Below are 25,332 nucleotides of genomic sequence, written 5' to 3' on the forward strand. Positions count from 1 at the left end.
GAAGGGGGGGATCCACCTTGGATCCCGGAAACTACCATCCCATCAGTCTGACGAGCCTTATCTGCAAGGCCATGGAGCATATCATGGAACTTATAAACAAAGACATTGGCAACCTTCAAACACTGGTCCCCACCCAGTTTGGGTTCGTGAGGGGCCAATCTTGTCTCCTGAACTGGACTGACTTCTTCAAATCAGTCTCCAGAGCCATGGACAAGGGTAAGGTGGTCCACACAGCCTATCTAGACCATGCCAAGGCCTTTGACACCATCCCCCACTCTGGAATCATAGATAAACTTACTAAGCTGGGCTTTAATCGCTACGTCACCCAATGGGTTGGTAACTGGTTTACTGATAGAAACCACACTGTAAAAGTAGCCAACTCCAAATCCAGCTCCAGACAAGCGACAAGTGGAGTACCTCAGGGTTCAGTCCTGGGACTGCTCGTTTGGCATCTACTTCTCTGAAGTACAGACCAACACTAAAGGACTCTGGCTAACAAAGTTCGCAGATGACTGCAAACTGGGAACCATTACTGAATCCCCAAATGATGTGGATACTCTACAAAAGGGCCTTACAGAAACAGATGCTTGGTGCCAGAGCAATGGGTTCAAGCTCAATGACAAGAAATGTATAGTTATCCCCTTTGGGAAAAAACATGTACCTGTGAATTACCATATAGGTGGCAGTACACTAAACACCGAAAGTGTGATAAGAGACTTAGGGACACAGGTGGACAGTGGTCTCACCTTCGATAACCACATCACCACAACAGTCAGGAAATCCTTCTATGTGGCACACCTCATCACTACGGGCTTTTCATCCAGAAAACAGGAGGTCATTGTCCCACTGTACTCATCCCTCATTAGACCCATTATAGAATACAACACTCCGTTTGGTATGTACCTCTCAAGTCATCTGCAACAACTGGAAAGGCCGCAGAAATACCTCACTAAAAGAATCACAGGCCTAAAGCAGATGCCCTATGTTGACCGCCTTAAAAAAACTCCAGCTATACTCTGTCGCATATCGTCTACTCAGAGGCGATCTCTGCTTAACATACAAGGCCATGTCAAACCCAGAGCTGTTGGACATGCTACATTTAAAGAAATCCCAATCCCTCAGAGCCACACGCTCCAGGGATCTAAACCTTGTCATCACAATAAACAAAACATGCTGGAGGGATAGGTTCCTGGCCCAGAGACTCCCCAGACTCTGGAATAGATAGAGTGCCTCTTTGGCCCTCTTCAAAAGGAACCTTGACGATTGGATGGGAGAAAAGAAATTCACCCTGGGGATCACGTCAGTCACCCTGCTAGACAGGGGTCCAGGGAAGTAAATAGTGTGGGAAGAAATAGCCAGGGAATTGTTATGGCTGGGCTTGTATAGGCCCTAGGGCCAATAGGTTCAGCTATGAACCTGTCTGCTGATTTTCATTGCTCCTTTGTAAATTAAGTTTGTATATTACTGTACATGTAAATGCAACCAGTTTATTACTGTATAATACTCCAGCAGAAATCAAATTGTATTAACCTCGGTCTTGATTGCATTACCTACTGGATGATTCTAATACCCCATTTCTATTGTTAAGAAACAGATACAAAAATTGCAAAGAATTTACAGAGAAAGAAGTAATTTTTTGTAACTCCAATGGAGCTTTTCGCCCCGGGCCTCCACTGAAAACGGGTCCGAGTGCCTGGTTGGACCATTCCTGCAATTAAAAAGCAATAAATAAATTTCTGTATAATACATCATTAGGTTGCAAGGCAGCAAATGGTAGTAGCATCACAGCTCCCCACAACACGCAGACATCACAAAAGGAAATCAAAAGCATTATTTAACATAACCTTACCTAGTTCACATGCACAGACTGAAGGTGCTGTAATAGCAAACCGTATTTGAGAACTTGTGTGGTTTCTCTAGAATAAGAAGTTATGTACCTACCATAACGTTCCATGTTAGTTGTCTTCTCTCGCCTTCTTTCTTGCTTGATGGGTTCGGAGCCGATCCCTCGGCTCCGACTTGCCGGGTTTTAGCTCGAGAACTCCTTTTACCAGCTCGAGGCAGCCCCATATCCCATGATGCAAGGCAGGAAGTACCCAGATCTCGTTTGTTGACAAAAGGGCAATAACACCAAGCATAAACAATACTTCCCAAAGGAAGAAGAAACTTACAAATGGAAAAAGGACCAGATCTGAATGGTCTTTAGCGTTATAGTTTCTTATACAAGGTCTGTCCAGGCCAGGGGGAAGGAGGGAGGGTCGCAAGAAAGAAGGCGAGAGAAGACAACTAACATGGAACGTTATGGTAGGTACATAACTTCTTAATGTTAAGTTGTCAATCTCATTCTTGCTTGATGGGACCGCGTAGCACCTCTATCCTGGGTGGCTCAATGGAACAAACTCTTGAGGACTGTAGAGCCAAAACTGGCTCTGTCCCTGGAGGCCAAGTCCATGTGAGGAGTGGCCCAAGTGGCCGCTGCACAAATAGTGTCTAAAGGCAGTCTAGCTTGAAAAGCTGTAGAAGTAGCTAAACTCCTAGTTGAATGTGCTTTAGGTTTTGAGCACAGCTGTTTTCCCCTGATCGTATAAATTTCAGTGATGACCGAAGAAAGCCATCTGGACAAAGTCACTTTAGAAACAGGAAGGCCTTTTTTATTATCCGCATAGGAAACAAAAAGTTGATCAGATTTCCTAAATTTTTTGTTCTGTCCAAATAATATCTAAGCTGACGGTGGACGCCAAGATAATGTAGCTTTGTTCAGCTCTATCTGAATAGTTAGGAAAAATACAGGAAATCAATAGATTGATTCAGATTGTTTTTCCTTAGGTAAAAAGGATGGATTAGTTCTCAAAGATACTCTGTCTTTGTGAAAAACCAAATAGGGGGTCGAACCGAAGAGCATGGAGTTCAGACACCCTCCTGGCAGATGTAATAGCCACTAGGAATAAAGTTTTCCAAGAAAGATATTTCAGGGAACAAGAAACAGCTGGCTCGAAGGGGAAGAATCAAGGATGTCAGCACTAAATTTAAATCCCACTGAGGAGGAGGATTCCTGATTGGAGGCTTTAGTAGGAAAATTCCTTTCAAAAGGCCCTGCAGAGCCTATGGGACATAATATTATGATCTGCTATCCCGACATGAAAATTAGAAATAGCAGCCAACTGAACTCTGACTGTGGAAGAAGAGGAGCCTGCATGGAAAATCTCTGCTAAGAAGTCCAGAACTGCCTGAACAGGGCAGTAAAAGGATCAATATTTTGGGCCTTAGCCCAATAAAAGAAACGCTTCCATTTGCTTGTGTAAATCCTCCTGGTAGAGGATTTTAGTGAAGTTACTATGATATCTCTAACTGGGTTAGAGATCAAAGGAAGCCTGGCTAAGGAAGGAAGTGGAGCAACCATGCTGTGAGGTTGAGAGAAGGGATTGACCGGTGCAGCTGACCGGATTGGTGAATCAGTAGATCTGGCACTGGGTCCAGATGCCACGGCTGCACCAAAAGGTGATGATGGAGGAACGGGAACCAAACTTGTCGAGGCCAGTAAGGGGCAATGAGAATCAATTTGGCTCTCAAACGGTAGCTTTCTGGATCACCTGAGGATCAGAGGAAAAGGAGGGAAGGCATAAAGAAGTCCCTGGGGCCAATCCTGGGTCAGAGCGTCTCTGGGGATGGCCTGATAGAGGAAGAGGCTGAAGAAGTCTGGACATTTGCTGTTTTGGGGAGTAGCAAAAGATCGCAACATGGACGACCCCATTCCAGAAAAATCTCTTCCGCTATGGATTGCTTGAGAGACCACTCGTGAGGCATGAGAATAGCTCTGCTCAATCTGTCCGCTATAATGTTGGTTTTCCCAGGGATATGCGCTGCTACCAGAAACCGATGAGAGGAGATCGCCCATTGCCATAGTCTGAGTGCTTCTCGACACAAGGGGTAGGACTTGGTTCCGCCCTGTTTGTTGATATACCAAACTACAGACATGTTGTCTGTGTGGACTGCAATTGTCCCTACGGGAAGAAAGTCGTTGAGGGCTTGCAACGTTAAAAGCACTGCTCTCATCTCCAGGACATTTATGTGCAGATGGTACTCGAACGGTTGCCACGCCCCATGAACCATCCTGCCCTGATAATGACCCCCACCCGATCAGGGAGGCATCCGTGGTGACAGTGGCTATCGGGACGGAGGTACAAAGCACCTGCCTTGGTGAACCTGAGACGATGTGATCCACCAAGCAAGATGTTCTTTGCATGTTTGTGTCACCAGAATCTGGTGACGCATTGGGAGTTGCTGGTATGACCACTGTGTGAACAGCATCCACTGAAGGAGGCGCATGTAGAATCGAGCCAGGGGAAGAAGAGTGATGGCCGCAGCCATAAGACCTAACACCTTTAGAACCATTCTGGCCTGTACCTTCTTGCTGGCCAGAATGATCCTGACATGAGTCTGAATGTCTGAAACTCTTTGTTCTGTAAGGGTAGCTGACATCCTAACAGTGTTTAAGTTTGCCTATGAAGGTAATAGACTGGCAGGGCGATAAGGATGACTTTTAAGTAGTTGACTGAGATGCCCAAATGAGAACAAAGGTCTATTGTGTAATCCCTGGCTTGTATAAGCTGATGCCTGGTGGTGGCTGACAGGAGCCAGTCGTCGAGATCGGAAACACCTGAATCCTTGACGTCTCAGGTGAGCCGTGACCACTGCCATGCATTTGGTGAACACTCTGGGGGCTGTAGTGAGACCAAAGGGCAGGGCTCTGAACTGGAAATGACTGGACCCCAGCGAGAAATCTCCTGGAGCGCCTGTGAATTTTGATGTGATAGTACGATCCTGAAGATCTATTGAGCACATCCAGTTGTCCTTCTGTAAGAAGGGTAGAATTGACTGAAGAGTGACCATTCGAATCTTGTCTTCCTGACAGACTTGTTGAGTCTGCTGAGATCCAATATTGGTCTCCAGTCTCCTTTTGGGGACCAAAAAGAACCTTGAGTAGATTCCGGCTCTGAATGGTCTATTGTAACTGGCTGAATGGCTCTTTTGCAGTAGTTTTGATCTCTAACTCTGCAATGTCCCTTAGACCGGTGGTACATCTGGAAGGGAACTTGAGGGAAGGACTTTCCTCGAAAGGAATTATGTAACCCTTGGATATGATCGACTGTACCCATCTGTCTTGAGTGAGGGAATGCCAGGCTTCTGGGTACAGTGATAATCTTCCCGACTGCCTCCAAGGAGGGACAGCCGGGCAACACCTCAGGGATGCTGAAAGGGCTTCTCAGGAAGAGACTCCCTGTTGCCCTGATTCTTCGGACCCCTCTGCCTCTAGAGCGTCTGTTGTTGTTACCCCTCTGCCTCTAGGGGTAAACTGACCACGTGAATCCGTGATTCCTTGGGATTTACGGAACCACATCTTCCCACCCTTCTGTCCTTTGGGATAAGGCCTAGAAGGGGTGGAAAACGGACTCCAACAGCAGAAAGAGTCTTGCCGTCCTGCTCACACCTGGTCAAGGTTTCTTCACCTGAGGGCCAAACAAAGCTGACCCATCAAAGGGAGAATTTGTGAAGGATGCTTTAAAGGGATCCATAAAATCACATAGCCGCATCCAGGCTTGGCGTCTAAAAGCCACACCTGTGCCCATCAGCAGCATAAGATATTAGCCGCATGGAGGAGTTAGCAATGGAATTGAGGGTTCCTAGCGCAATCTTTTCTTGGGCCCCTGCAGCTGTAGGATCCTGAACTACTTCTCCCAGCTCCTTCAGGATATCTCTGGAGTCTGGTGAAGTGACAAAGATAATTCAGCTTAACGATAGCAAAGGTCGCTGAGGAAAACATCCGCTTGCCGTACCTATCCATGGTCCTAGAGTCCTTATTAGAGGATGGACGGGCAAGGATCTGCAAGTTCCTTTTGGTGGCCGCAGCCACTACCATGGCATCAGCGGGACACCCTTGGTAAGGAATTGTTTGTCACTAGGGCAGTTATAAATTTAGAAGGCCTCCTAGGGACTGGTTCTACAGAGTCAGGAGCTGTCCACGCCTTCGCAATAACCTGCATAAGGGGTCGAAGGCGGAGACACCCAGGAGGTGGAGGGCCGAGATCCAAACGCCTCTAGGTATACTGACTCATCCTCAGAGGGATTGTTGGTGGGCCAGTTTCCCTCTGTTTCAGAAGTTCTAGGATGTCTGAGAAGGAGACATCCTCAGAGGGGATCTAGGGATCCCTCTGACTCATCAAAGTCAGTATCCGGTGACAGACTCAGGGAGTCTACATGCTTCCTCTTACAAGTCCTCTTCCTAGGAGGATCTCGAAACATCAGGAGAATCCTCGGAAGAGGGGAAATTCAATGGGGAAACCTGAGGCGGAGGATCTCTGGGTCCTGTAGCAAGAGAAGTGGCAGAGATGTCAACAGGTACAATAGAGGAGGAGCTACGAAGAGACTGCTGACTGATACCAGTGGCCAGTACACTCTTCATCACCTCGAATGCTCCCTCCCAGGCAGGTCCGAGAGACCCCGCCCAAGAGCTAGGAACTCCAGGGGCCACCGAAGGGAAGTCTCCGAGGCAGATGTCGGAGCCGAGCTCACCGAGGCTCCAAGGGGAAGAGCGGGTTCGGACAAGGGTCCGATGCCACTCACCCCTCGGAGGAGACCATGGAAGCCCGACCCCTCTAAGGAAGAGGAGATAAGAGTAGGGGCTGAAGGAACAGAAGGGGTATCCGTCCTCCAGCCGTAGCAGTAACCATGCCAAGACTCCAACTCCAAGCTCTGGGGTAGAGTTGAAGGAGGAACTGTAACGGGTGGACCAACAGTCGCCTGCTGAGACGGACTGTGTAGCATTTGGGCCAGTACCTGTGACTTGAGCAATCTACTGACCACTCTCTCTAGGTCATGGTCTGACAACCTGATGACCTTGAAGATCGGCTCCGATGGCTCCGCAAGGAAGGAGACCTCGACCTCTTCCTGGAATGGGTCATCGGAGCCGATATTACTGATCCTGTCGGCACCGAGCTCCAGCCGGAGCCGATACAGCCACCAGAGTAACGTGTCGGAGCCGATCGGGCCGACACCGCATGGGTGTCGGAGCCGATCGGAGCCGGCCGATGCCCGTGGTGTCGGAGCCGGTCGGAACCGACAACACAGTGGTCAAAAGATTCGCACCGATAGCCATCGGCTACCGAGCTTAGTGGATTCAGAATCCCAGCCCAGGCTTAGAAACAGAAGCCTGGGTCTTGGCAGATTTAGTTGATTTTGTGGGCCGGAGAGCCCTCCGGCTAAGACCCCTGAGAATCAACTTATTCTTCTCCTGCAGGACTCTCTGGCTGAAGGAGTGACAAATAGCACAGGAGTCCTGCAGGTGAAGAGGGCCTAAACAGTACTGTCAGAGACATCTTCTGACAGCACGAGTCACACTTCTTGAAACCTGAAACCCTCTCTTTAGACATAGTGCCTAACAAAACACACACACACCAGTCCAATTAAATTAAATTAATACCAAAAAAGGTATTTAGTAAAAAATACCAACACACACACCCTAACAGGGGGGGGGGGGGATGGGATAGGGAAAATAACTGACTAATAAAAAAAAAAGAGACAGGGATTTCTGTCAGAAAAAGTTAAATTTAAAGTTAAACTATCAAAATCAAAAAGTTTTTAACTAAAAAGGGGCTTAAAAGTCACAAATGTGAATTACTTACCAGGAGCTGGTAAAGAAGACCTCCCAAGCGGCAAACGAGATCTGGGTACTTCCTGCCTTGCATCATGGGATATGGGGCTGCCTCGAGCTGGTAAAAGGAGTTCTAACCCATCAAGCAAGAATGAAGGCGAGATTGACAACTTAACATCAAAACTTTACACTAACCAAAACACCTCTGTTAGTGTTCTGATAAATCTAAAAATGTATTTATTTTTCTTTGTTAACAAGGAAGTTCAAATGGGAACAGCCAATTTATACTTGAAGCCTGGAGAAAAAAGGATCAAGACAAAAGAAAGCCTGGAGAAAAAAGGATCAAGACAAAAGATTTTTATTTAAATTTTTTTGTTTAGACATAAAATATATTTTTTTTAAAGTAAAAAGTATAAATCGAATTTCCCACAATCACAGAAACAAGTACATACACAGGAATATACAGGGAAAATAATTACTATGAAAAAGACAATACTTCAAATGCAAGTCAAAGGCATCTGAAAATATTCACGCACACACACAACAAATGCACTTATAAAACAAAAGCACTCAACCTTCCTCATTACCTAGAGGAAAACAGTTTTTGTACTTAATTTCCTCACTTGCTTAGAGAAAAACAGCTCTTGTACTCTCTTTCCTCACTTATCTAGAGGAAAATATTTTTTTATTCAGGCATGTCCAAGGGTCAGCTCCCAGTGTTCTCTCCTGTCTATCTGATGAATCTGGACATCTTGGGGCAATGTAGCAATTACACAGACAACCCTCTCCTCCTACCACCCAACACCACAACCTGTGAGAGAGGCACTTATCTAGCCAAACTGGAAGTAAAGCTCTCTCCAACCAAGACTGAACTTGACAGGCAAGAAGAGATGGTAAACACTTACACCAAACTACACTCATCACATAATCCCACTAAATCTACACCATCAAAATCCACACATAGAAACACAAAAACATTTGCGGAGGCTCTCAATAATAATCTGCTCAAGCAACAGAGACCTCCAAAGCAGAAATGCAAGCAACCTCCACCGCCAACACAACCCAAATGACACATAGCCCACAGATTCAGTGCGCCACTCAACCACAGCCAATAAGGCAAAACAACGTACCCAACACACTAGTCATAGGTGACTCTAGTCAGGCACACTGATGTCCCACTCACCAGGCTAAACAAGGTTACTGTCAGCTGCCTGTTGGGTGCCAGGATACACCATATAACCCACGCACTCAGGTCACTCCATAACAAATACAAATATGACTCTGTCATTGTCCATTTTGTTGTGAATGACCTGAGACGTACCTCCCTAGACTACATAAAAAAGACATGGAAGAGCTCTCCGATCTTGTAGCCCAGACAGGTATGACCCTAGACGTGAGTAGCATTCTGCCATCACCCAGAATGATACCACAGTACAAGGACAAAATGATTAACTTCAACAATTGGCTAAGCTTCTGGTGTCATTCTAAGGGGATCCAGTATCTGTCTGCCTGGGACGACATGGTCAACAGACCACGATGCTTTGCCAGAGATGGCCTGCACCTGTCGCTCCTGGGATTCCGGATACTGGCTAAGGCTCTTGCCGCCCCTATACTGCCTTTTTTAGGCAAGGTTCAAATGACAAATTCACCACCGTAACAGGAACAGGTAAGCAAAAACTGAGGGTAATGCTACTCAATGCTAGAAGTCTAATTCTCAAAATGCACTCACTCGAAGCACTCCTTAAAATGGAGAACATCAATATCTGTGCAGTGACTAAGACCTGTTTCACAGCTCCAGAGAGCACCCCTGCACTACCAGGCTACAACTCATACCACACTTTTTGGCCATATAACCTGGACCAGAACACCAAAGGCAGAGGTGTGTCCATATTCATTAAGGATGTCCACACCTCCAGGCTAGTTGCCCAGCATAATGCATCCGAGGTTATCCAAGTGCAACTAACTCTGGGAAAAACTGCAATCCAAATCGTAGCTTCCTACAGATCCCACACCATACCCCAGGGTTCCCACTCCTTTTTTTCTTGATATACTGGAAAATATTAGAGTTCAACCGAACACCCTAATAATGAGCGATTTCAACTACCCCACCAGTAACTGGGAAAACTACTTGTGTACCAACTCCTTCGCTCAACGCTTTCTGGAATTCATAAATTCTAATGCCCTGGATCACCTTACCCACACCCCCACCAGGGGCAACAATATCCTAGATCTAGTCATTACCAACATGGTGTTCCACACCTGAAGTCAACTCCTTGTTGGTCCGATCTGACCATAAGCTAATCACCCTAGATATCCACATCCTGCTCCCACCCCCCATTAAGGAAACCACTGCAAAAAGTTTCTCTAAGCCAACTTCATGCTTCTTAAGACAGAAGTGGCGAACTTCATGACACCCATGCAGATGGACAATACAGTTACAACTGCTGAATCCTACACAAATGCACTCTATAAGCACTTACACGAGTGTATGGATCGTGCTATCCCAAACAGAACCAAGATGCTATCTTCCAAAAAAGGAAGCCAATCTGGTGGTCACCTGCCAAAAACAAACTGTACAACAGAAGGAAGAAACTGTTGCAAAAAAGAGTAAAATCCCATGAGTGGAGGAATCCCTGATCAGCCTCAGTAAGAAGCTGAGACCCTTATAAGGTCCTCCAAAGCTAGCTACGAAAACAAAATCGCCACTGATTCTAAGGACAACCACAAAGCACTCTATAGCTATGTCAAGAATCTCAATGGCAACACCCAGATCTGCTCTGAGTTGCAGCACAATGGCACGAAAATTACATAACCAACTGACATTGCCAACATCCTGGCAGATAGGTTCAGTGTTAACTTTACCCCCCTCTCACCCCCTAAAGGGCCCATGTCTATACAGGAAGAATGCAGAGTCCCTGTAATCACAACTACACAGGTAAAAGCTGCACTCTCTAAAGCCAAAAACACAGCATCCATGGGACTGGACAACATCCTAGGCTGGGTTTTACACGAACTGGCTCCCCACCTAAGCACATGTTCAATCATAGCCTCAGATCAGGCTTTGTGCCCACTAAATGGCGCACAGCAACAGTTACCCACTCCACAAAGGGGGAACCACCACTGATCCCGGGAACTATCGCCCTATTAGCCTGATGAGCCAGGCATGCAAGGCCATGGAATGTATCATCATGGAACTCATAAACAAAGACATTGGTAACCTCCAAACTCTGGACCCCACCCAGTTCGGGTTTGTGAAAGGCAGATCATGACTTCTGAACCTAATCAACTTCTTTGAGGCAGTCACCAAAGCCGTAGACGAGGGTAAGGTGGTTCACACAGCCTATCCTGACCTTGCCAAGGCTTTTGACACCTTCCCCCATTCTGGAATTATAGCTGAACTCACTAAACTAGGTATAAATCCCTACGCCACATTGACATTGCAAATCCACCTGCAGCATGTCTTTGGGGTGTGGGAGCAGGGACACAGCCCGGAGAGGAACCACTTCACACACCACAGGACTGCAGACTCAAGAGACAGAAGGGCACCCCAGCGAGGATCAACTGAGAACCTTCCTCTTGCTGTGGGCGTGAACTCAAAAAACTAGGTACTAGGTATACTCACAACATGGGTTGCCAACTGGCTCACTGACAGAATCCACACTGTAAAAGTTGCATACTCCAAATCTGACTTCAAACCAGTGACAAATGGAGTACCACAGGGTTCAGTCCTGGGACCTCTCCTGTCTGGTATCTACTTCTCTGAAGTACAGGCTAACACAGAAGGCCTCTGGCTAATGTAGTTTTAGATGACTGCAAACTTGGAGCCATAGTTTAATCCCAAAATGATTTGGACATCAGACAGAAAGGGCCTCAATGAGAGAGACGCCTGGTGTCAGAGCCATGGCTTCAAGCACAATGCCAAAAAGTGCATGGTCATCCCCTTTGGTAAAAACTCTGTACCCATGAACTACCACATAGGCAGGAGTCTACTTAACACCAAATGTGTGATGAGAGACCTTGGCCCAGGTGGACAGTAGTCTCTCCTTTGATAATCACATCGCCACAGTAGTCAGGAAGTCCTTCTATGTGGCACACATCACAAAATGTTTCTCATCCAGGAAAAAAAGAGGTCATTGTTCCCCTCTACTCGATACTCAATAGACCCATTATAGAGTACAACACCCCTTTTGGAATGTACCTCAGAAGACATCTGCAGCAGCTGGAAAGGCCACCTCACAAAGAAGATAACTGGCCTCAAACAGATGCCCTACACTGACCTACTCAAAAAACTCCAGCCTTACTCTGTAGCATATCGCCTACTCCAAGGTGATCTCTGCCTAACATATAAAGCTATGTCAAACTCAGAGCTGTTGGACATGCTACACAAAGAAATCCCAATCCCTCAGAGCTACACACTCTAGGGACCTAAACCCTGTCACCACAATAAACAGGACATGCTGCAGGGATAGATTCCTGTCCCAGAGACTTCCCATACTCTGGAACAAGCTACCCATCTATGTCAAGAAAAGTTCCTCATTAGCACTCTTCAAGAAAAATATTGATGAGTGGATGGGAAATAGGAAATACACCCAGGGGATCACTTCTGCGGCTTTGCTCGACAGTGGCACAGGAAAATAAAACTTTCTTGGGTGGCATAAGCCAGGGAACCTTGCTGGCCAGACTTACTTAGGCCCTTGGGCTGATAGCCTAGTACCTACCTATGAACAGTGGTGTATGATCAAAAGAAAAATAAGTTGCAGTATAGTGACTGTACTACTACTAAACATCTGGCAAATATACCAATGTTTCCAGAGTCGCAGATTTGTGAGATGCGTTTGGTCTTCATGCAGCAGGTAAGAAAAAGCAAGTGTGATTTAAATGCAATGTGCATATTTTTCAGCTGGAAGAAAATATGCTAGAATTAGTGACTTAATTCTGTGTAACGTACACAAGCAATGTGGGCTTCCATTGGAAAGGAGGAAAGTATGTGTAATGTCTAAACTTTTACTAAGAATGTAAGAAAAGTGGGTGAGTTTTCTTTTTACTTCTCTGCTCATGGGAAAAGAAGTAGTGCATGCTGTCTGTCACTAAAATGTTGACTGCCTTGTGATAAACGTCTTTATGCTGAAAACACAGCAATTTATACCTAGGATGTGAAATGAACAACATGTGAAGAACACTGACCGGACTTGTCCTGACATTAAAGAATCTTTTCTCAAGTTCAGGAAGCTAACAGGTTGTAAAAACAGTTAGATAATCTCTGAAGAGAAGAGCAAAGTTCTTAGAAGGAGAGCAAAGCTATTAATATGTAAATGGAGCCCCTGCCTTTGTATTACAATACTCTACACTTGACTGAACAAGCTAGACAGAGAACAGCTGTTAAAACAAGTGCTGCCTGGAAGCCACTCAGACCTGAAAGCCTGGTTTCTCCACAGTTTTGTCTCGTGATTGACATATATTTTGAAAAGTCAAACAGTACTGTTACAACTCAGTAACATTACTGAGTGACTTAGTGATTTATCTTCTTTTTATACTCTTGTCACAAGTGGTACAATTTGAGAGAACAGCAGATTTAAGATTTAAAAGATTTACATTAATCGTTGAGCAGTAGAGCCAAGCACCATACCCCATCCACGGTTATTTATTTTTTTTACATTGGAGAACAGTGGTGTAGTTAATGAATACTTTTGTCATCAAAGGTGTGGGTATTCTTGCAGCCAAAGAGAATAAATACATAAAGGTTTACACTGCACAAGTTGTCTACCCTAATGTATGTATCACCAGTCCTAATTCACATCAGGAAAACAGACCTAAACAAACTAGAGTCATGTTACAATACAATTGCAAAATTCGCTAACAACTCCACTTTTAGAAGTCGTCACTGTCTTGCCCTGAAGCAACTACAGTGGTTAGAACTCCCTCAGCTAGTTAGCTATCACCAATTAATCCTCACCTTCAACATAAGGAACCTTCTGAAAACCCCAACCCTAAACCAATATTCTGCAAATCGCCCTCTACGCTCATCCAACAAAATCCTGCTCTGCATAACCAAAGCCAGTAACACTACAGGGAAAAGTCTGTTCTCCCACACCATTGCTAGGGAATGGAATAACCTCCCCCAAAGTATCTCCTCTGCACCATCCATCTCACTTTTCAAGAAATCACTAAAGTCACACCTCTTGCAATCATGGCTCTATCCCTGTATCACATAAAATCTTTTTTGCTCTCCTCCCAACTTGACACACCTCATCTCATCTGCTTATCTCAGCTATTCTGTACTCCCTATCAGGAACCACTATCCTACAAACTATTTCTCACGCTATGACATATCTCCCAAATAGCATTATTTTCCAGATTCCATTCCTTCATTTTTATGCTTTGTACTACCAATAGGGAATTCAAAGCTTTGCTATCTATATACCAAGCTTGCGCAAATCAAACTAAGGTATGTAAAATCTCCTACACTGTATATATGCCACTGTATAGAAATTTTCTGTCATTCGTGGATTGGTGGTGCTGCGGTAGCGTTGTTGCCTCACAGTTAGACGTTGCTCATTCGATTCTTAGAGCATCTTCTGTGTGGCGACATGCGTGAACGGGCATTCCTTCGTTGAAGGTTGTGCGTTAGGCCCGGCAAGCCAGCACGTAAAACTCTACTGCCAATCATTAGCAGACCGGAGTTCCGCTGTGGCGACCCCTAGCCGGGAAAAGCTGAAAGACACAAACAAAGACAGAGCTCTGATTGTATATATGCCTCTGTACAGAATTTTTTTTGTCATTTGTTGTATTTGTACCATTATGTAATGGAGCTTTTCTCCCCGGGCCTCCGCTGTAAATGGACCTTGTTCCAGTCAGACTTTCCCGGTAAACAAATGTAAAATAAAATAGTTACAGTAAGTTTAGAAACGAAGAAATAAGATACGAGGAATACAGCAGGATGTAGCTAAACTGAATATGTAAAGGTTTACACTGCACAAGTTGCTTTTTAGTTACAGTAAGTTTAGAAAAGAAGAAATAAGATATGAGGAATACAGCAGGATGTAGCTAAAGTGAATGCATAAAGGTTTACACTGCATAAGTTACTTTTTAGTTACAGTAAGTTTAGAAAAGAAGAAATAAGATATGAGGAATACAGCAGGATGTCAGTGTCCGGCTGACCAAGTAGTGCAAATGAAGGAGATTTCACATTCACTATGTCCAAGGAGAGCATGATACAATCCCTGTGTGCAGCTGACATGCTGCCCAATAAAACTGGGACACATCCTGGCAGGTGTTGGAGGTGTGAAGCATTCACAACCTGGATAGCTTAATCTATCCTCAGACAATCTCCTAACCCAGTTGGTATTCGAGACACTTGCACAAGAAGTAAACATTTAAAGCCTGAGGGAATTGACAAAATCAAGCAGCTGGAGGTATAAAGGGAGCAACAGCAAGATGAAGAAAAATAATCAGCTCTAGGATGAGAGGGAGATGATACATGCAAGCAGTGGGGAGGAGGAAAATGCTGCAGTCCGCACCAAATTATTTCTGCAGTATTCAGGAGGAGGACTGCTGACAGCTGCCTTTGGGTGTTTAAAAGGATGTGTAATCAACATCAAATCCACCAGAGGCAGTGGGCGAAGCTTTGTATACTTATGCTCAAAGGAAAAGTGGTGCATGATGTCTCGTAATAAAATGTTGATTAAATTATGATAAAGTTGAATGTTTTAAACAGACTCCTGAAGCACACAGAAAGAAATTCAGGGAGCACAAAAGCAAGGCAGGAGACAATTGGATTATACTGCAAAAAATATGCACTTACTTTCATTGGGGTTGTCAAGTTACTACATCTGGAAGGCTAGCAGATCTTTCAGCAAGCAAACGTGCCTAAGGACATGAGAATCTGGCTGGAAGACCAAGACTAACACTGCAGAAAAGATATATTTGGGGGGGGGGGGGGTTGCAAACTTATCTAACAAGTCGCTACTGCACAAGGAGGTACCAGGCACCAAACATGGGTAGAAGGAGATTCATGAGGCCTGCTTAACAATCACAGCAGGCAAAGGAAAAAGCCAACAGTCTTAGCACATGCCTATTTCTTGGGATTTCAATGTAACCAAGGGGAACAAAGTTTAGTACTAATGTCCACGGAATAGCAGTGAAACGAGGCAGCAAGTAAAGACAGAGCAAGGACAGTGGAAAACTGCCTAAAGACAGCCATGAAACGTACATGGGTCTGTACCCGATCCTGCTTCTAGACAGTTCTAAAGACATCTAAAGACAGCTATGAAACTCACAAGGGTCTGTACCCTATCCTGCTTCTAAAGACAGCCGTTAAACTTACAAGGGTCTGCACCCTATTAGGCTAGAGAGTAAAATGACCATTGCCAAGTGGAATAAAGTACTGGACACAAACGGAAGTCACGCACTTACCATAATGACATATTTAGTTTATCCTCTATCTGCACACTGTAATATGCTGGACTGGGCACCACAGGCACGCTCTCATCAACACTTCACTCTCCTAAATACTTCATCTGCTCCCCTCTTCACACAATGCGCCACTTCCTTCTCCCCTCTTCACAAGGTGTGCCATTTCCTTCTCCAAAAAGAGTATGGTCACTGCAACTATGCAATACAGTACAGAATGTTCAGAAGGGAGTGCAATGACCAAACAGCCTCAGTCTCTACCACTAGATCACTGCATAAATCGGATGGAGGTAAGTAGGTGGGTACATTACATTATGCAGACAGAGGATCAATTGGCTCTGTCATTATATTAACTATAATATTTCGGCATACAAACTGATCCAATCCATATACAAAGTTCTCCAGCAGAAGTGGACATAGTCTCATGACAACATTCCCCTTAAAATGGTGGTACCAAATCTTGCCCTTACTCCATACATAATGTACAATTTACAATGTGTTGCAAAGGTATGTACAGAAGACCACAATGTTATAGAACATATCCACAGACAAGTTCTTGAAAATGGCTACAGATGTTGCTAAGGACCTTGTGGAGTAAACGTTAATCTGAGGAGTGATGGTTTGTTACTAGAAGTATAACAGATAATGCAGTCAAAGCTGACCTGAGAAGTCCAGATGGTGGATGAAAGTGCTTACCAGAAATAAAAACTGAGTTACTACAGTGGCCATGTCTGCACGAGTTTATATCTTGAGTACTTTTATACAACAGTACTTAACATTTAAAGTTTTAGGCTGTATATTGCTGCTGCCTTTAATTCTAAGTTTAAGTTTTTCTTCTTTTTTTCCCCCCAAAAGTGAAGGCAGTATGCTATTTTCATGTTATCTCCTCACATCTTTGCTGTGGCTTATGCATTTGTTCATCCTATGACTCACTCCTGGTGTACACAGGGCTCTTGGAAGTCACACAGATTTTTCAGTACAACAATGTTGCCACATTGTTGCCTCAGAATAACCTAGCTGAAAAAAGTGTTAATATTTTAACTTTCAGAAGTTGCACTTTGATCTAAATAAAGCTACATATACTTTACCAAGGAAACATTCCTCTGTTAATCATGTCAACTATAACCTATATATACAGTAATAGACTATGTAGCATAACCAGTAATTAAGATAAAGAAGGTTTGATGGTAATAATTTATAGTACTGTGCATTTTTTTCTATTTTTGTACGTGTAATATTTATTTATTTATTTATATAGCTTACCTGTTGCTCTCATGTTTAGTATTAATAGCACTCAGAATCACCAATAATCACCTAGAAAAAAACAGAAACAGCATTTAATGAAAAGTGACATTTTAACATGTCTCATCAGCGCACAAACATGCTACAGTGCTGTGAACTGTCTGAACAAAGTTAATAGCAAAGCATTGAATACTCCAGTAACACTAAGGATAGAACTTGCCTTCATAGTAGATATTTCACCATGCATGATGTTTAATCTCCCCATCCTTACTGCTCATCAGTGCCATCTCTGCAACAATGCCTGCTAGTGTAGCTTCTGCCACCGCTGGCCTCACCTAATGCTATACATGCACACTTACGTCAAAGAACAAGTATGTCAGGGCCTAGCTTCTTAGGCTCTTCTGAAGGAAGGCATTATCCTGTGTCTAAAGAGGAGAAAGCTGCTACTGCCTTATACAGCCAACATGGAACTGGCCACCAATGGGCCATAATAATGTAAATGACCAAGACAGCATTGTCAGTATATGCAGTAATAACTCGGACAGATGGAATGAGAAGAGCTTAAGTGATGAACACGTCTGTGTTGCATTACTTTTAAGGTGAATTCTTCACTTGACCACATCTTAGTTCAACAACTACTTCAGTAGTTCACAGAAGGTATGATGATGATCTTTTTCTCAAGTTTCTTGAATGTTCTAATCAGAGAACAGAGAAAGCAGAGCCTTACCAGAGGCCACTGAAAAACTGCACTCTGGCCTCCTCTGTAAAGGAATACATTATCAGTCATGTCTTCTAACGAAGAGCCACATGGCAGCCCCCAAGATAATGCGTCTATATGGCGACACCCACAAAACTGCACGCTACTGTGACACCCACACAATGGCACTCTATTGTGACACCCGCACAACGGCACACTTACCCATTTAGCCAACCATCTGAGCTAAATCAGAGAATACTTCCCTCCAAGCACCATTAGGAACCCTCCCTGCTTTCTCCTTTCAACCTTTAATGAGTTCAACTTACTACCTAATCAGTTACATCTGACAGCTTAAAACTCTGAAGGCCAGAGCTGTTGCTAGATGTTTTCGAAGTGTTCCAAGATCCTACTTTCCCAGCCACTGGAAGTACATTAAAAGATGGAACCAGTTTAGACCTTTTCTAAAGATACAGTGATAGAATTACTGACTCTGCTGTGGGATTCCTGTATGGACACAGCAAAAATCATGGATTCTATAACACCAACCTAGTTCACAGAGTCTTATCAAGTTCATGGCTAATGAGATCATCAAGAGGTTTAGGAACATCCCCTCAGCCCCGCTGGAAGACTAGCAACACCCCCCCCCAGTCCCGCTGGAAGACTAGCAACACCCCCCCAGTCCCGCTGGAAGACTAGCAGCATCCCCCCCCCAGTCCCGCTGGAAGACTAGCAACACCCCCCACAGTCCCACTGGAAGACCAGCAACGTCCCCAGTCCCGCTGGAAGACCAGCAACACCCCCAGTCCCGCTGGAAGACCAGCAACGTTCCCCAGTCCCGCTGGAAGACCAGCAACGCCCCCAGTCCCGCTGGAAGACCAGCAACGCCCCAGTCCCGCTGGAAGACCAGCAACGCCCCCAGTCCCGCTGGAAGACCAGCAATGTCCCACCCCCAGTCCCGCTGGAAGACCAGCAATGCCCCCAGTCCTGCTGGAAGACCAGCAATGCCCCCCCCCCCAATCCTGCTGGAAGACCAGCAATGTCCCCCCAGTACTGCTGGAAGACTAGCAATGTCCCCCCCAGTACTGCTGGAAGACTAGCAATGTCCCCCCCCAGTACTGCTGGAAGACTAACAATGTGTCCCCAGTACTGCTGGAAGACTAGCAATGTGTCCCCAGTACTGCTGGAAGACTAGCAATGTCCCCCCAGTACTGCTGGAAGACTAGCAATGTCCCCCCAGTACTGCTGGAAGACTAGCAATGTCCCCCCGTACTGCTGGAAGACTAGCAATGTCCCCCATTACTTACTTGTGTGTTTGCTCTCATGCTTGTATTTTTCACTGGTTTACTCTTTTAAGGACAGTTTTGAAAAAAAGCTGCGGTGGTGCAATGGTTAGCTTTGTCACCTCACAGCAAAAGGTTCCCCGGTTCAATTCTCAGCTGGATCGCCTTCTGTGCGGAGTCTGCATGCCCTCCCTGTGGTCGAGCGAATTTAAAGACATGCAGGTAGGTGCATGTGTGGGTGTGCCTTCTTTGAAGGTTGGCAGCAGAGCTGGCAGCTTGACACCGTAAAAATTCACTGCCAATCATTAGCGGACCGGAGTTCCGCTGTGGCGACCCCTCACCGGGAAAAGCCTAAAAACAGTTTACTCTTTAAGGACTGTTTTGTATTAGTACCTGGGTATAAGCATTTGAATAAATCTGAAATGGAACATGTAAATAGCTTTTTCAAACATACTTCTGCTGAAAATTTGCCATCATCCAGATATTTTTAAAAACTGCTAGAGAAACAAAAGTTATGTACTTACCTTAACACTAGATCTGTGTTGTCCTCTTCCATTCAACTCAACATATGGGGTATACCGGACCAATCATCTCAACATATGGGGTATACCGGACCAATCATCAACAGCTTTTTAGACCCACAGATCCCGGCCTTGGTCTTCTCCCCTACCCATAATTCCCTTTTGTCCATACAGTACTTTTGATCAAAACTGCCCATCTGCATCCTAAACATATCTCCATTTTATAACAGAAAAGAGTGGTAATCCAGAAGGTTTGAGTCAAGTCCGGTATCCTACCCGTGATCCAGAGGGCAATAGGACTAACAAGAAACATAATACAAAGGATTAGTCCAGCAAAAAAATCATTTTAGCTAGTGGATCTAGAAGACTCTCTCTCCGACACCCTTCACCCCCTTAGTACATGCACAGGACCAAGTTCCTGCTTCTAGAATACTTCTTGAATTTAACTCTTTCCAAAAAGCCATGTAATAAACCAAGGTCCAAGTAGGGGGGGGGGGGGCTTGATCCTGCTTGAACTACTTTTGTTGTGGTCAGAATAATAAAAGATAGTAGCCTGAGACAACCTTTTGGAAACGAGTCTCTTTTGGCTCAAGCTGTCCCTTTTTACCTTCACAAAAATGAACTGCTCAGAAGACCTGAAAGATTTAGTTCTGTCAAGACAGTACAAAAGGGGTCTGTGGACATCCAAGGTATGGAGTATCCTTTATCCCTCTTTTTAGGCTCAGGAAATAAAATGGGGAGATGGATAGTTTGGCTTACAGCAATCTCAGATAGCACATTAGGCATAAAATGACTAGTTCTCAAAGAAAACCTGTCTGTGGAACATGAGATACGGCTGACTCACCATAAGAGCTTGCAAATCTGTTACTCTTGTTTGTAGAGGTCACAGCAAGTAGTAAAACAGTTTTCCATGTTAAGAACCTCAATTAAGCCTGTTTAACTGGTTCAAATGGAGCAAGTCCAAGTTTCCCTAGCATAAAAGTAATATCCCAGGGATGACTTCAGATACCATTGTATCTTTCTCATGTGGAGTCTTGCCAGGGGTATCATTGAATCATGGATGCCATGAGACCCAAACTCCTGAGCTGTTCCCTTCACAGTGATCAAAGTCAGAGTGGGAAAACTCTAGAAATGGATCTAGATGTAAGATTATTTTTTGCTGACAAGATAAATTCATTGAACTTTGGTGTTTGGTAGACGCTCAAAACAATCCTGTGGGATGGAGTCAAAAAAAGCCTTTTGAATATTCTATTGGAATCCCAGCCTACTGAGAGATTCTTGGCACTTTGATAAAGGCTCTGCAAAGATGAGCAAGCCATCTAAAAATGGAAAAATGGTGAAAACCTGTAGTCTACAATGAGCTACAACTGGAGATAGACACTTGGTGCAGTGCACAGTCCAAAGGGAAAGGCAGACAAAGTACAGTTGTGTACCTACCATAAATGTAGATGTTCGAGTGTATTCACTGTTGCAGTCATTACACTCTGGTTATCCTGCTGGCAGGCTACCCTCAGTCGGCCAGAATTCCAAAGTCCTGGTCCGGCGTCGGTTGCTGTCACCTCTCCTCTGACGTCAGTGCACCAGGGGTATAAAAGATGCAGCCAACGCCATTTTCTTCAGTTTTTCTTGCCCCAGATGTCAGGTGTCCCCAAAAAGGTAGGCTGTAAAAATTATGATCATAAAAAAGCATGCACATAACCTTCATCTACAAGCAAATATAAAGCCATGTCCAACCCAGAATTAATGGACATGCTCCACCTCAAGAAATCCAAATCCATCAGAACTACACGCTCCAGTGACAAACCTCAGCACAGAAATAAATACAACATGCTGGAGGGACAGATTCATATCCCAGAGGCTCCCCTCACTCTGGGACAAAATCCCAACCCATGTCAGACAGAGCCCCTCAATGACCCTCTTCAAGAAGAATCTCGACGTTTGGATGGGAGATTGTAAATTTACCCCTGGGATCTCTTCTGTGTCACTGCTAGACAGCGGCACGGTAAACTAACCTTAAATGGACTATCTTCTGTGACTTACTATACAGAGGCACAGTCAACTAATCTAAGAAGGGTGACGAAAGCCAAACACACTCTGGCTAGGCTTGTAAATGCCTAGGGCAGATAGCCTAGTATCAACTTATGAACCTATGAACACAGGTTGTATAGAATAGATAGGTACAGATAAGTCCCAGCAAATAAAAAAGGGGGGATGGTGGGAGGGTAACCTGGACTGAAAAGTACAGTTTTGTACCTACCATAAATGTAGATGTTCGAGTGCTAATACAGCTGCAGTCATAACAGATGGGTTCTCCTGCCATCAGGCGGGTCCTCGGTCGGCCGAATTCCAAAGTCTAGGTCCGGCGTCGGTTGTCGTCGCTTTCTTTCCTGACGTCAGTGCGACAGGGGTATATAAGACACAGCCGACGCCATTTTCTTCAGTCTTTCTTGCCCCAGATGTCAGGTGCCCCCAGAAGGAAGGCAATATATATATAAAAAAAAAAATATATATATATATATATATATATATATATATATATATATATATATATAATATATAATCATGCATTGCAATATAATCAAAAAACATTAGTTGCAAGCAAATACACCATAGAAGGATAACCCAGTCAAGTTGTAAGATGAGGAGTTAGCCACTAGGTCTGTACCCAGAGGGGAGGGAGGGAATGAAACCTGGACTGCAGCTGTATTAGCACTCGAACATCTACATTTATGGTAGGTACAAAACTGTACTATGTTCATCGTGCATACAGCAGCAGTCATCACAGATGGGTAGAATCCCAAAGCTACGCACAGGGTGGTAGGCACTAGGTGGAACTGGGAGGAGCCCGAATGCCCTGCAACACAGCAGTGGCAAAGTCTGCTCTAGTTTTGGAGTATAAAGGCAGGTGGTAGTGTTTAGTGAAGGTATGCACAGAACTCCAAGTGGCTGCCTCCAAAATATCTTTGGTAGGGACTCCTCTGAGGAAGGCTGCAGAGGTAGCTGTGGCCCTTGTGGAGTGGGATCTGATGCCTGCAGGTACAGATTTACCATGAAAGGAGTAACAAAACCGTATGCAGTGGCCTATCCATTTTGAAATTGTCTGTTTGGAAATTGGCTTCCCTTGAGCTCCTACAGCATAGGACACAAAGAGTTGTTCTGATTTCCTGAAAGGCTTTGTTCTGTCCAAATAGTAACGTAGCTGTCTATGGATGTCTAAGGAATGTAGCAGCCTTTCTCCTTTGTTTTGAGGATTGGGGTAAAAGGTAGGTAAGTGTATGGCCTGATTTAAAGCTACCCTGGATACTACCTTAGGCATGAATGACGGGTTGGTTCGTAGGGAAACCCTGTCCTGATGGAAGATGAGAAAGGGCTGCACAGCCATGAGGGCTTGTAGTTCCGAAACCCTACGAGCTGAGGTAATGGCCAGAAGGAAAGCTGTTTTCCAGGACAAATATTGCAAATCTGTTGAGGCAGCTGGTTCAAAGGGAGGCAATGTTAATTTTTCTAGAATGTAATTAAGATCCCAGGCTGGTATTGGCTGTTTCCTTGGAGGTCTTATATTCTTAGCCCCTCTGAGGAACTGTCTTAAGACTGGATGGGAGAATAAGGGTGGATCAGTGTTGTATTCTGCAGAAATGGCTGAGGCATGGATTTTGATGGAGGAAAATGAAAGTCCACTGTTCAACAGCTCAGCTAGATACTGTAATATCTGAGGTAAATTCAGTCTTCTAAGATCCTGGCCTTTTTTCTCATTCCAAGCGCAAAACCGTTTCCATTTTGCAGAGTAAGCCTTTCTAGTAGATGGCCTTCTGGCCTCCAAAATGACATCCTGCACCTCCTTGGAGAGTAGGGTCTGTTGTGGTGTTAAGGAATTTTCCATGCAGCCAGATTGAGTGTTTTCAGCTGACTGTGAAGAGTTTTGTACCTGTGCTGAGTCAGTAGAAGAGGCATTAGAGGTAGGATCCAGGGAGGAGTATGTGTTAGGCTCCTCAGGAGTGGGTACCAGTGTTGTCTTGGCCAGTCTGGAGCAATCAGTATCATCTTCGGTCTGTCTGCTCTTGCTTTCAAGAGCACCTTGGGCAGAAGAGGCAAAGGTGGGAAGGCGTAAACTGTCCGTGCTGCCCAACTGAAAGAAAGGCGCCCACTCTCCAGGCCTTTGGATGGAATGTCCTTGAGCAGAATTTTGTCAATTGATGATTCCTGTGGGAGGCAAAGAGATCTATGTCTGGCCTTCCCCATGCTTGGATTATCTTTGTAAACACTTGAGGATGCAACTTCCATTCGTGCGGGTCTGTCATATTTCTGCTTAGATTGTCTGCCAGCGTGTTTTCCAAACCTGACAGGTACTGTGCTTGAAGTTAGATTTGCCATTCCAGAGCCAAGTTCCAAAGTGACATGGCCAGCCTGCACAGGGGGTATGAATGTGTTCCTCCTTGTTTGTTTATGTACCACATTACTGTGGTGTTGTCTGTTCTTATCAATAATTGCCCTGGATGCAGGAGGTCCTTGAAAGCTGTAATTGCATTTATCACTGCTAGCATTTCCTTTTGATTGATGTGAAGGTGCTTTTCCTTTTGGGACCATTTGCCCTGAATGCACCTGTCTGTCATGTGTGCCCCCCAGGCGTAGTCTGAGGCGTCTGTTGTGATGACTTGATTTGCTTGAGGCTTGCAGAATGGTAGACCTGTGTTTGTTTGGCATGCTTGGGCCCACCATAGAAATTCCTTTTGCAAACATGGAATTAGTGGTATTATTGTTTCCAAACTGTGGCTGTGTTGAGACCATAGGTTTTTTAGGTACCACTGAAGTTTCCTCACATGCAACTTTGCACATGGGATTAGTAAGATGCAAGATGCCATGAATCCCAGAGCCTGCAGGATTTTCCTTGCAGTTAGCCTGGTACAATTTGCTAGTATTTTGAAGTACTGAGTTAGTTGCCCCTGTTTTTCTGGCGTAAGATAGGCCATCTGGGTGTTTGTGTCCAAGTTGGCACCCAGGAAAATTATTTTCTGAGATGGTGTTAGCCTGGATTTCTCTTTGTTGACTGTGTATCCCAGAGAATTCAATAACCGTGTTACATAAGCCAGATGTTCCAGAAGTATGTGTTTGCTGTCCGCTTGGATCAGGCAATCGTCCAAATAAGGGTAAATTTGTATCCCTTGAAGTCTGCAGTAGGCAATTACTGATGCCAGGAATTTCGTGAATACTCTGGGCGCAGTAGATAAGCCAAAGGGCAATGCAGAGAATTGATAGTGGATTGAACCTGCAAGAAATCTGAGGTATCTTCTGCAGTTTTGTCTGATTGGGACAGGCAGGTATGCCTCCTTGAGGTCCAATGTTACCAGCCAAGACTCCTTGCCCAACATGGGAAGAAGCTGCTGTAAGGTGAGCATCTTGAATTTTGGTATGAGTAGAAATGTGTTTAGGATGGATAAGTCCAAAATGGGTCTCCAATCGGTTCCCTTCCTTGGTACCAGGAATAGTCTGGAATAAAAACCTTGACCTTGTTCGTGAGTAGGTACCTCTTGAATAGCT

Source organism: Protopterus annectens, chromosome 11.part0 (assembly GCF_019279795.1).
Source record: "Protopterus annectens isolate FY-2018-M chromosome 11.part0, PAN1.0, whole genome shotgun sequence".
Lineage (NCBI taxonomy): Eukaryota > Metazoa > Chordata > Ceratodontiformes > Protopteridae > Protopterus > Protopterus annectens.